A 12,509-nucleotide genomic window follows, 5' to 3' on the forward strand; every position below is an offset into this window, starting at 1 on the left:
GTACTATCTCCGTAGGTCATAATATCTTTTTTTCTTTTTTTTTTTTTTTAAGGATTTTATTTATTTGACAGACAGAGACAGCAGGAGAGGGAACACAAACAGGGGGACTAGGAAAGGGAAAAGCAGGCTTCCCACTGAGCAGGGATGCTGATGCGGGGCTCGATCCAGGACCCTGGGATCATGACCAGAGCCGAAGGCAGATACTTAACAACTGAGCCACCCAGGCACTCCCATAGGTCGTAATATTCTTAAGTAGAAAGTTTAAACCCTAGATTCCATCTATTGCACTCTCCATCCCAGCCCCAAGAGATTTCTAGCCCATCCACTTATACTCTTGCTAAAGTGACAAAATTTTAAGCCAAGTTGCTAACCAAACAGGTTCTCTCTTGGGGGAAAAAAATCCAATAGACATGAAACCACATAATCCTGTTACTTTTCAGTTGTTACCACATCTACCCCACACATATCCAGACTCTCGATAGTCATAATAGGATGTGGGCATTCTCTGTGGAAGAAAACAGTTTGAAGAAAGTAAGAGAGGCCAAAACCATAGTATGCATGTGACCTTTTCTGGGGGGAGGCAGATGATGCCACCAGCTGTTTAGGGTGATAGAAGTGTGGAGTGTATCAAAAGGACTTAAGGCAAGAAAGAGATAGAAAGGAGGGTAAACTCAAATTGTAGATATAAAGAGAAGGATACACAGTTTTATTGGTTGTGGAGACCCACCACAGGAGATGAAGGAATGACCTACTCTGAAGTATTCTTTAGTTGGCTAATTCTATAAGATCTTACAGATTGAAAAGAGGTGGCTCAGTGAAGATCAAAGGCAAGGAGAACAATTAGGGGATCTTGCATACCACCCACTCTTCTTAGTTCTAGTCACAGGGACCAAATACTGTCTTTTCACATTTCCACTCCAGCTACCTTAGAAAAGACTAGATGACCAGACACAAAGCCAAAATTGACGTTATACTTCTAGATAAAAAGTGGCTAATAACACACCACTCTTCCCCAGAGAGAATAGGAGACAGCAACCCATATTCCCGAGAACCAAATGGCTGATGTATCCACTTCCTGAGAACAAAATGGCAGCCACCTTATAGAGCCCTGTCTATATATTTAATAGAACAGACACATACAGTGGACTCAGACACACACTGGACTCTTCATTTGGACATTTAACTCTTAAAAAGCAGGAATGGAGTGTGATCTCACTAGCTCTCTAATTTTCTCAGTATTTGATTGCTTGGCTCAGAGGAATCATTCTCTCTGAACTAAATATCTACAGCCTCTCTCACTCTGCCAGGAATTGTCTTTACACCCAAGGGCAAGAAATTTCATCATATCTCTGCTGTTACTCAGAGGTGTCCTTCCGTCTGAAATGCTCTACTCTCCCAAGCTTCCCTAATGATCATACTAGAAGATACGAAGAATACTAGAAGACAGGAGCAGCAGTGGCCATTGTAAACATCTGAGTACTTAGAAAAAACAGAGCCCTCTGCTGAGTTCCTAATGTATTACTTCATTTCAGATTCCCAATATTCTGATTTGTGGCATCTCAAAGGTAGAGATGAAAATGCTGGTAGCAGAAAAAAAACTAACTTGTCTAGGTTCATATAGTCCAAACATTCACAGGTAGGAAACTTAAAAATTGCATGATCCTCAACTTTTTAAAAAAATTTCTAAATGATATTTACATTTTTAGAACAGCAATTCTCTACAAATGGGTTACAACCTGGAAGCTGGGCGAAGGAGGGACAGGGGGTTATCTGGAGAACCTGAAATCCTAAGCTTTACCATGTGGTATCGAGTGTTGCCTCAAAAGGTCACCAGATCCAGGCATCCTCCTTCAGAGGAGTTGAGAAATGTCCAATGCCAGATTCTGTCAGGAAGCAAATCCGGGAGTACTTGTGGGGTTTTTTGTTTGTTAGTTTAATTTTTTTTTGTTGTTGTTGTTGTTGTTGTTTTTGGGGGGGGTTGGAATCTCTGAAAGATGTAATGTTAACATCAGACATGCTTTTTTTTTTTTTTTTTACCTTCTAAAAGAGGTTCTAAGAGTCTTTTGCTTGTCCTGTGATAGGGTTTCCATTGAGGCCAAGGCCAAGAACTACATCCTTAGTAGAAAGGCAGAACTCCTTATCAAGTTTCATAGTCTCCTTGGCTACCAAAGGGCCGACCTCTTTGTTGATTGCTATCAAATATCTATCATCAATGTCTAAGTTGTCTTATTTGGACAGTTTATACCCTCAATGCTACAGGCCTAAGACTTTCATAGAGTCTGTACTTTTTACTTCTGGTGTGCTCCGTAGTTCCAGGTACTTGATACCATCCTCTGAAAATTCTTTAATGACCTATTTTGAAACCATTAGAATACCCTCAGTGCTAGTAGTAAGCTGAGGAATAATTTGAAATATCTGGAAGCATTCTTCAAATGTTCTTTTCTTTCCATTGTCATCGACACTCATCTGATCATGGATTTTAATTCTTGGCTGTTAATTTCTTCATGGTGTTAGAACCAGTGAGTCCATTCAGGTGGGCATGAAGTTCCACTTTAGGTAATTCTGAGTAAAAGGTTGCCTGCCCTGGCTTTTGTTCTTCCTTCATCATGATTTAGTAGAATAAGTTCTCCCAAACCTTTTATTCTTTGCATAAGCAATATGGCATATTTCGATCAGTAAGTGTTGTGGTTTTGAATTTCCTTCAGATTGCTTTACTTCCTAATTTGGATACATTTTAGCTGTATATATAGCTTTGCCACCATGATGGACCACTGGTCCTGAGTCTCTCCTGGACTTGTGCCTGTAGAGCTGTGATACAGTGTAGGGGCAATATGGAGTCCCACAAACAACAGCTTCCTCAGCAAGGGTTTTCCAGATGCGATACTAATTCTGGTACCACCTGTGGCCCTCCACTCATCCAGCAGAGATGTACGTCTACTCAAGCACTTGTGGCCCTGCCTGCATGTCCTCCCCAAATTTTCAAAAGTCTTTTGCCCTTAAGTTCCAGTTAGTGCTTAAGAATGTACTCCTTGGGGCACCTGGATGGCTCAGTGGGTTAAAGCCTCTGCCTTCAGCTCAGGTTGTATTCTCAGGGTCCTGGGATCGAGCCCCGCATCAGACTCTCTTCTTGGTGGGGAGCCTGCTTCCTCCTCTCTCTCTCTCTCTGCCTGCCTCTCTGCCTACTTGTGATCTCTATCTGTCAGATGAATAAATAAAATCTTTAAAAAAAAAAAAGAATGTACTCCTCCCTTTGTATGCTGCTGTGTAATTACCTGAATCTATAAAATGGTAATTTCTATTTAAAATTCAGCCATTCCATAAATTGTTATTAAATGATATGCTATGTGCCAGGCACTGTATATGCCCTGGGAAGATAAACTGCTATCCTGGGGGGACTCAAAGACTAATAAGTAGGAAACATAAGTGACCGGGATGTGGGTAAGAAAAATTATGAACAGGACTTAGGAAGGTTTCCAACAGGAGCAGAAAGGAGGGAATAGCTAACCCAGTTGTAAGTGATTGGCAAGTCTTTCAGGGGGAAGTGTTAGTGAATCTGGGATCTACCTAAACAGTAAATAGGATTGTGGCAGGTGAAGAATGGAAATATCTCAGACCCAGGTAAGCCGCATTTGCAAACTCTCTAGTCTCAACATGTCTCTCACACATAGATGTGGGTTTTGAAATAATGGGAGGATACATTTGGCATGGTTGATTCTAGAGTCAAACGGACTTGACTTCAAATCCTGATTCCACAGGTTCCTGGTTTTGTGATCTTGGGAAAGGAATTAGCATCTCGAACCCTCAGTTTCCCTATCTGGAGATGGACAGTAGAAGTCGTGCCATCATTTAAGGTTGTTGCAAGTATGAAAACAACCTAATGATAAAGGGACATACCATAGCTTCCAGACAAAGCAAATCCCCAGTGATAGTGGTAGTGGTGAATACTGATACTTGTTAGTGGGTCCACCTACTAACAACTCTCTGTGAATAGGAATCCAACTTACTTTTCTTTGTATTTCTCATTGTGCCTTGAATTTCACAGATCCTGCTGACAGATTTATTTGTGTACATTTTCCATTAAATCATTAAATATTTATTGAACAGTTACTATGTGCCTGGCTCTGTCCATCATACTATGGACACAGGAGTAAACAAAGCACATTCCTAGAAATTTCCTCCTAAAATTCCGATCAGTAGTTTCACAACATTGATGGTTACTTAAACTTTGAAATCAGGTTTGGAAAACAGCATCCAAAGCATTAGAATCACCTGACTTGTTAGTGATAATAACCGTAATTCCACTTGATGTTTCTGGAGAACCTGATTCCTTATCTTAAGAACTCTTCAACCAATTTAGTGTTTTTCCACCTGCTACGGGGTCCTGCCTGAATCTAAAATGATGATTTCCACTTCACTCCACAACCCACATCATAAAGTCTCCCTCCCACCCCAAGTTATCAGCAACAGACTAATTTGTTAATTTGCTTGTCTTTCTGTTTCTTTTACTGCATTTTGCTGGTATCTGAGAGGCTGTCTTCCTGCATAGAGAGAGGAGTAGATTATCAATCAAACAGCTTAAGTTTTAACCTCAGTTTAGCAACTAAGCAATTTTGATATATTTTTCATTTTTTCTTTCAGTGACTATTAATGGAGTGCCTGATAGAGGCAGAGCATATTCTCGTGAGTGTTCAGGTGTTGGAATCAGAATGCCTGAGGTAGAAACTAGCTCTGCTACTTTTCAGCTGTATAATCATGACCGAGTGACTTGACCATTCATTTTTTTCTCATCTGCAAAATGGGGATAATAATCATATCTACCTCATAGGATAGTTGTAAGTATTAAATACACAAAGAATACCTATAAAAATCTTAGAACAGTATGCCTGAAACTAGTAAGTTTTCAATGTTAGATGCTATTATTTATTGTTGATGTTTGTTGTTACTCTCAAATGCCAGGCACTGTGTATGGTACTGAGGAAGTAATGTGGGGGGAGGAAGGACATGGTGTTTGTCCTTAGAGATCTTGCTTCTATTAAGTGAAGCAAAAAACTAAACAACTAAAAAACTAAACACTCACATAAATACATAGTTACAAATTATGACAAACACCATGAAGGAAATGAACAGGGTATGTGTGTGGTCTAAGGAGAACCATTTATTTATTTATTTTAAAAGATTTATTTATGTATTTGAGAGAGAAAGCATGAGAGAGAGAGCACGCAGGAGGCGGCGGGGGCAGCAGAGGGGTAGAGGGAGAGGGAGATGCAGGCTCCCCTCTGAGCAGGGAGCCTGATACAGGGCTCGATCCCAGGACTCTGGGATCATGACCTGAGCCAAAGGCAGATGCTTAACTGACTGAGCCACCCAGATGCCCCTAAGGAGTACCACTTAATACGAGACTTAAAGAACAAATAGGAGGTCAAGTGGTGAAGAAGTGGTATATGCTATGTGTGAAGAGCTGTCCAGAAAGAGAGAAAAGCATGTGTAAAGGACCAAAGACAGGGACTGAAGGGCTTTTGTGGTTCCCGGTGAACAGGGAAGAGAAGAGGAGGCTGAGGCAGTGGGCAGGGTCTAAGCCACACAGCAGAGTTGAAGAGTTTTCCTAAGGGCAAAGGAAAGCTACCGGTGGCATGTGGTTTCCTTTCTGGCACACACACTTCCCACAACTAAAGTGAGAGGATTATAAAAAAATGCTCTCAAGCCCCTTTAACACCAAAGAATGTAAGATTCTGTGATGACTAACAACATCTGATTTCTGGGAAAAAGTGGAGAAAAAACAAAGAAGTGGAGGTAGGAAAGGAAAGAAAGAGGGAGATAAGGAGGTAAGAAATAAGGAAAGAAGGAGCTGACTAAAACTTCAGTGGAGACATAAAGTCTAGAAATGAAATGTTAAATGCTCAGCGCAGAGTTAAAGACTCGGTGCCTATGGCATCCATGTGTGTGTAGGTGTGTCTGACTTATGCACGTGTTTGTACATTCACTGACTTGGCAGGAACCCAAACTGGGGGAGCCTTTCCATGGAAGACAAATAAGTCTAGTAGGCTGGAAGTGGGGGGGGGGGAATGCCATGTCAGTCATCTTGGTTAAATGCGTGATTACTGGATATCAAGATGCATCTGGAGCAGCTCCTGCTGGAAAGCTGGTGCTCAGAAATTGAAATGCTTCGCTGAGGCATGGTTCAGCGGCTCCTTTCAGGACCTGCTCTGTGGAAATCAAACAGAATTACATTAGGAAAGGAGTGGCTGAGAAAGTACTCTCCGGAACAGAAAATTTTGGGGGGAGAGGAAAAGAAAAAGGAGTTTAGTCTGAAAAGAAGGACTGACTCCAAGAATGCTAATTTGTGCAAGCCTTCCGGAGCCCATAGGGACTTGAGCACTTCTTGCCTTAATATTCACATGTGGTGGTGAGAAGAAGTATGCAAGGTAGTGAAAAGCAAAAAGAAATGTGTTCTTTGGGCCCCGATGTCTACTTTCCAGCTGAGTAAGGGTATCATTTAAGGATTTATGAAGGGGAAGGACACTGGTCTAATTCTGCAAACACTTGGTAATGGTAACACTGCCTCCATGCTCAGAAACTTGCTGCTGATACGGGCACGAATGGTTGCATATCATATAAACCTGGCAGCGGATGCTTGGAAGAATACCGGTTGAGTTACCTCAGTGCAATGAGAAGTAAGAGAAGCCCCTTAAGGTTTATGAAAAGTTCTTTTCCGGTAAGGAAATAACCACTAGCAATATGTCTTATTCCCTTAACTACTGCCTGATACACCAGTGGTTCAGTTAGCATATGCCCGATTTGAGCTAATAACAGCCGTTTAATAGACATTTACAGTGTTTTAGGTACTTACAGCACATGATCGCACTGCATCTTCACAGTGCATTACAAGCTAGAGTCTAACATTCCCATTTTATACACAAGGAAATAGAGGCTCAGAGAGGCTAAGGAACATGTACGAGGACACAGATTGCTGGAACTGATAAGCAGGGCCATGTTCCATTTCGGCCCCAATTTTCTTATCCATAAAATGGAGCTGGTTCATACGCCTTCAGATTCTCATGTTCCCAAGGCTCCCCCGTGAAGACTGCAGACTCAGCAAGGTCACTGGTGTTTCTATTTTGTGTGCTTTCATATCATGGGGCACACTCTCCCCATTCATTCTCAGCACTCCAGTGCACTCCAGGATTGTTGGCTACTGGAACTTGTAAGAATCATCCATCCCTAACTCAGGTGCAAATGGCAGTTGATGGCAATCATTCCTTACTTTCCTGCATCTGGTAGTCAAGGACGACCGCAAGCTCCCATTTCAGCTTATCCCAACATCATTGGCAGGCCGACAAGGAGGGTATTCTCCCCAGTTTGCAGATGAGAAACTAAGTCCCAGACAGGGTGAGTGACTCCACCAAGGTCCAACAATGAGTTAAAAGCAGAGTCATGACTGCACGCCTGCCTCTCTTAAGATCCGGTCTGGCATCTTTTCTGGAAAAGCACACTGCTTCCCTCAGTTGCAGGCTCCGGGGCCCAGCAGGAAGCAAAAATGAACAAATAGGCAGATGAGAAAACACTCTTCCCCCTGCCAATGCTCACTCAGCTTCAGCCAAACTTTGTCAAGTGAAAAGCAGATCCAGATCTTTCCATTTTTCTTTTTTAAAGAAGCTAAGTATCTGGATTTTTTATGGGCAAGCCCATGATTTTCTTAAAAGCTACCCACGACTTTTATTTTAAATCTCTGTGAGAACCATCAACATCTGTAAGTTGGAGTCACCACTGGGTAATCAGTTTTCCACCTCTGTCTTATACTGAAGAAACAATAGAGAATTTGATCATGGTTGCAGAGATGTATAGCAGGAAGCCCTTTTAGCCAAAGGAATGCCCAGTGCTTCAGAGATCCAAACCTCAATCAATCAAATCCCACAGAACAGTGGAGATTTTGAGTCCCAAAAAAGGAGGGTCAACAGAGATACTCCAAATCCTCAATATAACCCCCTCATCTAACCAGGAAAGAAACTGTCTCATGAAGACACCTTGTTTAGAACTTTAAATGAGATAGTGTAGAACAGATATTAAAAAACCAGGGCTCTAATTACACTAATAAAAACAAATTTATAGACAGTAGCTTTTATTTTAGTTTTTCCATGTGCCAGTCACTATTCTATGGACTTTTTATGCAGTACTTTTAAAAATCCTCACAACAACACTTTGAGGTAAATACCACTGTTATTTTCGTAGGTTTCCTGATCACTGACAGGGAGAGCTGAATCTTCTGCCTCATCTTTTGCGGTTTTGTTTTTACCCTACTTGGCTCCCCAGAGGGCATTAATACTCCTGATACTGCCAGCTGCTCTGGAAGTGGACGCCACACCCAAGGGAGATATACACCATCTGTTTCTAAGTCATCCTGTCTTCAGTCTTCCATTCAATAATCCCCTGGTCTCACATCATGACTTAGGCTAGACACCAGCTCTCAGTGCAATCTGGCAGTTTGTCCTCTCAGGGCAGCCCTGGGCCCCTTAGGCAACCCAGATCTTTCAGGTACAAGGAGAATAGAATGATCACCCTATAAAACCTTGAGGAGCTCCCTCCACAAAAAAAATTTTTTTTAACTCTAGCTTCATTTACCAGTTATATAATGTCATACATAGAAGAAATAAACCAAGGGAGGTCAAGTAGTACCTTATTGGAACGTTATCTTCTACTTTGCTTTGGAAAGGATTTAAGGAAAAAGTCTCAATCCCAAATGCCAACAGAGACTAAGTTAATGTAAATGAAAAGTAACCCAGCTGGACACTATGATGAGTGGGAGAATGCACACCTCATCTAAAGGGGGGAAACAACGGCTCAACTCCAGCCTATTGTAGATACACCTGTTAATTTTTCAGGAGAGAGCACAGGACTTCCATTTGTGTTAACTGAGAGACTACACAATTTGGACAAATGCTTACAATGAGGACAACTAGAAAAGCTGGACAAAATCTTCTTGAAGATGTAGATGAGCTGATAAGAAAGTGCAGAACTACAGAGCCAGGATGAAAGGCTGGAGGAAAGCCAGGCAGGTAAGCCTTATGTTTGGAACTTTTTCCCTGGAGACATTTACCAGTTCTAGGGGAAGGAGCTAAACTAAGAGGAGGAAGAAATAAGAAGCTGGAGTTTAGAGTTCCAGACCAAAAAGTGATGGAAGTGGAAAGAGGCTGTGAAACAATCACTTTGGGTTGGGACCCAGAAGAGCTGCTCAACAAAAGTAAAAATGAACTGGAAATAGACATTTGCTTGTAGGGACTGCAGGATAGCTTCCAATCGTCTGAATCTCTGGATCTGGATTAAAATGATAATGTATTGCTGGTACAAGAAGGCAAATAAACATCCATTAGGTAAAAAGATAACATTATGGTAGTCCTCATGTTATTTCTACAGAAAATTCTGCAAATACAGCGTCTGGCACACAATAAAAAATAGTCAGTTATACCAGAAGATAAAACAACATAAATAAGAATGAACAGAAAAGAGAAAATAGGGACAGATTCATAGGGATTCAGGATATTAGAGTAATCAGACATATTTTAAGTCAACCATGCTTACTGTCTTCTTTGAGGTGAAACACAAGATTGATAATTTCAGCAGACTACTGGAAAACATGTAAAATAATCAAGAGGAAATTCCAAATTTGAGAAGGACAGAGACTGATATCAAGAATTTAATACACATAATGACAGATTGGATGCAGCTTAAAAGAAAATTTGTAAACTTCAAAATATATCAAAAGAAAATAATAGGACTAACGCACAGAAAGAGAAAATGATGAAAGATACATTGAATAGAGTGACAAACCCTAACATACATGTAAATAGAATGTCATCAGGAGAAAACTACAAGGAAGACATAGAAATAATGTTTGAAGGGCCATGGCAAGACTTTTCCAAACTTTATAAAAGACATCAAGACATAAAATCAAAGCACCCAATGTATCCAAAGCAAGTTAATTAAAAGAAACCACACTTAGGCATGATACCATAAAATTTTTGAAAATCAAAGACAGAAACTCTTAAAAGCAGCCATAGTGAAGGAGGAGTGGGAGACAGATTACTGTGAAATAATTAGCAATCTGATTCTCCCAAGAAACACCTGAATTATATCTTAAAATGACAAAAGAAAATAACTACAAATATAGACTATATTCAACATAAACTTTTTTCAAGAGAGAATGTGAAAAAAGACATTTTCATACAAATAAAAGGAAAATATTTCTCAAAAACAGACCCACACTAGTGGAAATACTAAAAGACATTATTCACAGAGAAGGAAATTATTATAGATGAAAAAAAAAAAACTTAAGAGATACAGAACAGAATAAAAAGTAAAAATTATAAATATATCGGTAAGTATAAGTAAGTACAGACTGAATAGAATGGCAATAATAATACATTATTGAATTTAAAAGTATAAAAATATTCAGCAATAATGGCATGTACATTGGCAGGAAAATAATTAAAGCTAAAATGTTCTAAGGTCTTTGCACTCTCTGGGAAGTGTGTATAAGTCCCAATACAAAATATCATTTGATAAGTAAAGAATGAATGTTGCAGGTTCCAATATAACCACAAGAATATTTCAAGGGTATCTAATACCCAAGTTAACAGAGGAGTAAAAAATGAAAAAATTTTAAAAATTAGTAAATCTGAGAAGCCAAGAAATAATGGTAGAGTTAAACCTATCTTTAGAGGGGAGGCTATGGTTTCAAAAATGCATGCATTAAAAAATAAGAAAAGCTGTAAAAAATAATCAGTAGCTAAGTATCCATTTCAAGAAGTCAGAAAAAACCCTGTGAACTAAACACAAGAGAGAGGGGTGCCTGGGTGGCTCAGTGGGTTAAAGCCTCTGCCTTTGGCTTAGGTCATGATCTGGGGGTCCTGGGATTGAGCCCCGTATCAGGCTCTTTGCTCCACAGGGAGCCTGCTTCCACCCCCCCCCCCCCGCCTTCTTCTCTGCCTATTGTGATCTCTGTCAAATAAATAAATAAAATCTTTTTTAAAAAATAAAATAAACACAAGAGAGAAGGAAGCAAAATAGAACAAAGTCAAAACCAACCCCAAAAGAATCTTAGAGAAAGTATGAGAGTGAGCAAATTAGGTCAGTAATATAAAAGGTAACATCACTACAGATCCTACAGACATGAAAGAGAGGATATTATCAGCAAACTTGTGACAAGATATTTGAAAATATAGATGATATGGACAAATTCCTAACATAAATGACCAAAACTGCCACAAGAAGAATAACATAATTGACTAGGATTGTAACTATTAAAGACATTTAAAGCTTTACACAAGATGACTCTGGGCCCAGGTTACCTCTTCTGAGGTCTATAAAACACTTAAAGAATAAATAACACCTACCTTCCAGAAATGCTTTGAGAAACTAGGAAAAGGGAGCATTTCCTTACTCTTCTGAGGTCAGTATAACCTTGATACCAGATCAAACAAGGACATTGTAAGAAAAGAAAATTATAGGCCCTTCATTTGATAATCAAGATGAATATCTTTTTTTCCAAGTTTTTATTTAAATTCCAGTTAGTTAACATACAGTGTGATATTAGTTTCAGGTGTACAAGATAGTGATTCAACACTTCCATACAACACCCAGTGCTCATCACAAGTGCACTCCTTAATCCCCATTGCCTATTTCACCCATCTCCCCACCTCCCTCCCCTCTTGCTCTATTTTTTTAGATCTCCTTATATTTATGTCCATAATGTTTGTCATTTTCAGCATAGTGATCTTGTGCATTTTTGTTAGATTTATTTTCTAGGTATTTATCGTATAGAGAACCATCAGTTTGTTTTCTATAGTTAAGAGTCTATTTCTTGGTTTGCCTCTCTCTCTTTTCTCTTTTCTCATTTGTTTTGTTTCTTAAATTTCACATATGAGTGAAATCATATGGTATTTATTTTACTCTGACTTATTTCACTTAGCATAATTCTCTCTAGCTCCATCCACATTGTTGCAAAATATTAGTAAACAGACTATAAGAGATAATATCATGACCAATTTGCCAAGGAAGAAATGATGCTGTCATTATTCATAGATGACAAGACTGTATTCATAGAAAACCCCAGACACTATAGGAAAACACTAGAATGACTCAATGAACATAGCATGTCCATTCACTGGACATGAAAGCAGTATAAAAGAAATCATTCTATCAATATGCCAGCAACAAACATTTATAATATTTTAAAAGATACTGTTTATAACATCAAAAAACAATAAATACCTAGAAAATAAATCTAACAAAAGATGCGCAAGATCCCTATGCTGAAAATGACAAACATTATGGAAAGAAATATAAGAAGATCTAAATAAATAGAGCAATATACTCTTCCTGGATTGAGGGACTTGATATTCAAATACACCAGTTCTCCCAAACTGATATATGTTAAATGCCAACCCAATTAAATGTCATCCTTGTAGATTTTTTCCATAATTCAACATGTTCATTCTAAAATTTATATAAAAGTG

The 12,509-nt window shown here is 39.3% G+C and overlaps 1 protein-coding gene and 1 pseudogene across 2 annotated transcripts in view; both read right to left on the reverse strand.

Moving 5' to 3' along the window:
* Nucleotides 1–12,509, reverse strand: part of GRIA1 (glutamate ionotropic receptor AMPA type subunit 1) — a 305,105-nt gene that overhangs the window by 180,014 nt on the left and 112,582 nt on the right. The gene's annotated exons all lie outside the window — the stretch shown is intronic.
* Nucleotides 1,767–2,608, reverse strand: LOC123938823 (annotated as a pseudogene).

The sequence above is a fragment of the Meles meles genome, chromosome 3 (genome assembly GCF_922984935.1).
Source record: "Meles meles chromosome 3, mMelMel3.1 paternal haplotype, whole genome shotgun sequence".
Taxonomy (NCBI): Eukaryota; Metazoa; Chordata; class Mammalia; order Carnivora; family Mustelidae; genus Meles; species Meles meles.